This window comes from Columba livia, chromosome 14 (assembly GCF_036013475.1).
Source record: "Columba livia isolate bColLiv1 breed racing homer chromosome 14, bColLiv1.pat.W.v2, whole genome shotgun sequence".
Taxonomy (NCBI): domain Eukaryota; kingdom Metazoa; phylum Chordata; class Aves; order Columbiformes; family Columbidae; genus Columba; species Columba livia.
The window spans coordinates 12376689-12382500 of record NC_088615.1 but is presented as its reverse complement, the minus strand read 5'-3'; positions in this window follow the sequence as shown (position 1 = coordinate 12382500).

Genomic DNA, 5812 nt, shown 5'->3' with positions numbered 1-5812 from the left:
GTTGTCGGAGAGCAGTGACAATAATCGAATAAGGCATTAGGGGAGATTAAAAGGAAGAAATCCACTGCTAGTTTTGGCATGGAATTAGCAGGGACCCGTTAGGAAATCTGGAAAAGCGCTGGCATCTTGCTGATAGAGATTATGTTAGAAATGGCCTCAGCTTTTATTATGTTTATGGTTCACAGGGAGATTATTATGCAGCTTCTGCATCATTATAACTTTGAAAAAAAAAAAAAAAAAAACAAACCAAAACAACAAAAACAAACCACAACAACCCCCCACCCTACAGTTTCCAATTTACTGGGTTTTTTTGACCTTTCTCAACAGATTTCCCCATGATCAATCCTTCAGAACTGTACAAAGGGCTTGAATATCTAAACATATTAATATATGAACATTGAACAGTAAAGTTGGTTCTGGCTCAGATTTTTGGATTTTTTTTTTTTCTTTAATATTAAGCTGTTTTGGAGGGTTACATACACAGATTTCACTCGGACTTTAAAACAGGGCATTACTAGGACTTTTGTTAGAATTGGAGCTCCTTACTTTTAAAGCACTGGGATTGTATATCATTACTAATTTTATCCCGATAAGTACTGACTGGATCATTACTGTCCCCTCCTTCAGCAAGTGTGTTAATGTAGTCAGGCCTAAAGGAAAATAAGGCTGCTCCAGCTCTTTCTGAGACCTTATTACTTCTTACAAAGCCAATGAAAGAGGTAGCACCTATGCCATTTAGCTAGACTGTAAACAAAGCAATTGGGTCAATTTCATTTCCTTCTGGTAATACAGAGAAACAAATAACTAGACCAAAGCAAATTGATTGTTTTTATAAACTTTTGTTGCACAAACCACATTTGCATTGCCAGCTTCTAAACAATTGTATTTAATTATTAAGCAATGAAAAGTAAATATTTGCATGAAGCTAGGAGAACCGTATATTTACTCAGCAATAAGACTAGATGAAGCCCAACACCGGTATTCTGTGACACTGCAAAACTAAAAGAATATATGAATGTGATAAAAAATATGGGATATTCTCTGTCATTGATTCAGTTTCCCTGTTGTCATGGGCAATAGCATCATACAATCCACATAGGTGGACTGGGTACACACGGCAAGAGCTTTGGCTCTGCCTTTGAACATTTATGAATCCAAATTCCTGAGAGGCTTCAGTGCTCTATAAATACACCAAAGATGTGATCTCTGTGAATTCATTGTGAGTTTGTATAGCTCAGTATTTCTGTTGGTACGTGGAACCATTTATCTACATTAATCTATTCACAGTCAATAGCACTATGAAAAATCAGAAGCTTGTATGAACTACTGGGTAGAAAAGGCAAATTAAAATGTTCTGGAGGTTATGTTCTTTTACCTAGTCCTGATTTAAAATCTGCCAGTTCAAAACTTTACCTCCTTTTTCAAATATGTTTGATCTTACTGACATACTGGACACTTTTGTGTGCATCACTCTTCTCAGAACATTAAAACTGCATTTAGCATACAAATGGCACTAATACCCATTACTGCAAATACGCTTCCATTAGTGATAAATATTTTAAAAAACATATTTTAAAGTTTGTTTGTTTTTTCTCACTCCATTGGATGACTTTATTCACTGCTAAGAGATCTATATTCTGTGGTTTACCTTATGTTTCCTCTTAGAATAATGTCCTTTTTCTTTTTGAATGAAAGGAAAAAGAAGTCTTGTGAAATACTAGCAAGAGTATTCTAATGTAATTCACAAAATGTACAAGAAGAGCAAAATTTTTAAAATTAAGCACATGCCTTGTCCAATCTGCATCCCCCAGCTTAACTACATACATCCAATTTGTCTCCTTTTAAAAGGTTTATTTTAGCAGCTTCTTTTAATAAGCATCTTCTGGGCATTAAAAGCTCAGTGCTACATTGGGCCGTGAACTACTCCTTATTTCCTTTACTCCTCTTCATTTTGTTGTGAATTACACAACACATTTTCTGTTAAGCATATAATTTACAACTATTTTTTGTTCAATAGTACCCTGTTCCAAATTATACACATATTGTGTTAAAAGGGAGTCTGTCTTATTCACTAAGAGTAAAGTAGAATGTAAGTAACAGAAAGAGAATATATATATGTGTATATATATATATATATATATATTATTTTTTCCCCCCTTGAACTGGGGAGATGAGTACATTTACTTTTGGACTGGTTTGGAACTACAGCTCAGCAGCTGTTTTGGGACATCTGTGTTGGTCTTATAGATAAAGTGTCTATGGGCAGCGTTTAAGAAATTTGGGGTTAGATATATGCCCACCTATGGAAGCCTAGTTCATAACTTAAATTGAAAAATAGGTGCTCTGTGGAGAAAACAAATAAAGCAGAGAACAGAAACACTATGTGAACTTAACTGGTCTAGTAATTCACTGTGCTCTGTTTATCCTTTTCACTTAAGGTAATTTAAAGGGATGATTTGGACAGATAAACAATTCAGTATTTGCCTTCGAAATAAAAATACAGAACATGGCACTTGTCTTCAAACAAGACAGTTGTGTTGAATGCCAGCCAGTAGTTAAGTGAAGTCTAATAGCAGCATGTTCAGTTACCTAAGCTTAGTATTACTACTGTAAGGAGCATCTCACCCACCTCTCAATGCCATCTTGCCCTGCTGAAAAGGAAAATTTAAAGGAGTAACAAAGTACCTTAGCATGGGATTCTGTGCTACACAGCTATTCCCTTTTCAGTCCCTGAGCCAGCTTTCATGCTGCTACACAGCACTGGCCTTTGTTCTGCTGTTATACTGCTGTCAAAATTAATGAATTAATGGTGTAAATAAAGGAGTGCAAGTTGCGAGTTGGGAGCTGAATGTGAGTCCAATCGCAGTGAATCAATGGGAGTTTAGAGCAAACCCAGTTTAGCGTAATATGTGTATTGAAGGAGCTAGAGGAAAGCATACACATGCATCATCTTGAACACTCTCTGGACTCCTTTAGTTGCCTATTATTATCTTGCTTCTGAGACTAGCCTAGTAATTCTTGCATGGCAGCATGGGTCTCTGATGGCAAGGCAGATAACTCGGGCAAATGGACAGCAGTGTTTGAATGAGCTGTATAATTTCAGTCTCTGATTTCCCTGAAGAAAAAATGACATGATGATATTCTTTGTAATGAATTTGCAGAGAAGAGTCAGAGGCATGCAAAATAATCTCAAAACCATTCAAAATATTCCAGCCTGCCTTCTAAAATGCTAAAACCAGCTTTTGCATGGTAAAGGGAGTAGAAGGGACTTTACTGTCTGGCACAGAGCTAGATGGTTTCATGAGCTGAAATAGGTTTTGGATAGATTGCTTAATTTAGTTCATCTTGCACTTTCAATTAACATTTTCTTTTTGTGGATTTGGAATTTTCAAGAGTGAAACAGATATATTCCCTTCTTCAGCAGTTTTGAAATTCTTTGAACCAAGAAGTTGTGTATTCTTGTATTTGTTTTCTAATTATAAAGAGAAATGCTCACACTATCAAACACAGAAATTCCTTACTCAGAGATGATCAAATCACCAGTAAATTTTAATGAAAATGTGATTGTCAGGACAGCTTGAGAATAAACATAGCCAAGTAAATTATTTGGAAATCCTAGTTTTATAAGTGATCTGAGAAAACTTCATAAAGGAATAGTGATGTTGAAGACAAGAAAGAGATTTTTTGGGGGAGACAAATCTCTCGTAAGAATAATGAATATGTTTGTCTTATAAAGGGCTTGTCAACAACATATGCTTTGGGCATTTAAATAAACAAATGATTTGGAAATTTGTTAAGATAGTGGCATGAACTGGACAACAGCTTGGAAGAAGGGAATGGCAAATTGAGAAGTGTGGTGACAAGATTACGCTTTCCAACTGCTAATTTTATCACCTTGTAGGATGTCATTAACACTGTGATGAAATATGATATTTCTGATTCATTTGGGAATACTCTAGCTGAAAATTAGATGAGTTTTGCAACAGCTGAAAGCTTCTGGAGAAACGTGTTTGTTTTCTTCTTGAAACTGAGGAATTTTGAAATGAAAATAGGTATTTTGACTGAAGTTTCTGTGGCAACTAGCAAGTTAAAATATGACAAATTGGGCACAAAGGCTACAAGACTGCAGTTAAGGTTCTGGTATTTGCAGTTGATATGATATGTGTTAACCGTTCTGAGCCTGATGGAAATGTGTGTCCCCCATTTCTTTTCCTCAGCATGTACATGCCAGATAAGAAGAAATAAACTTTTGTGATGTAGATGTGATTACAAAATTAAATGAAGTGACATACAAAAACTGGCCTTTATGGAAAGAATTTGGCTTTCAAGGGTTTGTTTGTTTGTTTTTATTAGCTCTGTTTATTTCCCAGTGAAGAAATTCGTTTTGTAGATGACACAGAGCAGAGATACAGGCAAAACAGTTTTATCCTTGTACAATTCTGTGTAAATGAGATGCATGCCCAATTGCTATTCCTTTATGATCGCCTTTCTGTCACAGCACAGTGTTTACTCTTTACCCTTTCCTAGTTTTTCCTCTGCCTTCAAAAACCTTGAGGGAGAACGTGTTCACAGGTTGCTACCTGTGCTGCTCACCCACCCTGCCGCTGACACTCCTGAGCATGGACAAGTCGTCTGCTCACAGATTGCCCCACTGGCACCTCGCAACACTGGGAGCTGGCACAGGACACAGCAGCTCTCAGAACCCAGGGAGCACACGCTGCTAAAGGTGCCTCTGTCCTAGTCATTCTCATCCCACACAAAGCTCAACCACTGTGAAGAATTGTTTTCTAATTGATACATATCAATTTGAGTTAGGCACCTGCTGACACATATACAAACATACATTCTTATTTTTAGATTTTAAATGCTTAAATAGTTAAGCCTATATGCAGAAGAGATTGAACTTAATTTTGCTTTTGTGTCCAGGAAAATCAAAAGTCCAAACAAACAGAAACCATAACATATTGTTCCAGGTCTCAGGTTGATTCTTAGACATTATTCAATGTGCAGTCTAGCATAAACACTTCAGTAAAGGAAAGAAGTTTGCTTTTGACAGATCTACTGGGCTGCAAATTAAACAAATTCTTCATTAAACAGTTTTGAAGGATGTGGGACAGACTGCTGTTCAGTTGTTAGTACTTGTTCCACCTACAGTGCAGGTATATAAATGACATTTCAAAGCACAGATGGAACTGGCTGTGTAGTGTATAAATCGATACAAGTATTGTGTGGTTTCTTGTTTTTCTTAGCGATTTCTATCAGTAATAATAATGATTCATTCTATGGAAGCTGATGGCTCTCTCTAGATGCCTCATACGCGTGCCATCTACAAATAACCTAAACCGAACTGAAGGCCATAAGCTCCTTCCCTGCTGTATAGGGGTGAAACACTGCAAAACAGACATGGTAGGAACCACATAGGAGTAAGCTGTGTAACTCCCTGTCTCAGTACTTGAAAGACCTTATATTTTCTTAGCATTTTTTACCATCTGACACGCCAAACACCATCCAGTATTGACTGACAAGAGGGCTTTTAATGGCAGCAACCGTTTCCTATACTCAGTTGCAGAGGGAAAGGAATCGGGGAGTGACAGCAATACTGTTTTAAAGTCTCTGTCATCCTGTGCTTCTGCCTGTTTCAGTCACTTTTCTTTGAGCACCATCAGCAGCAGTAGAGCTGATGGCTGAGTGATCGTTCTGTAAGTGGATGAGGGAAGGACTGCTTTACTTTTCAAAATCTTGCTGGTTCTCCAGATGATCTCATCTATGTAGTCAGGTTCTCAGTTTTCTTCTGTTATTTCAGTAGTGTGCG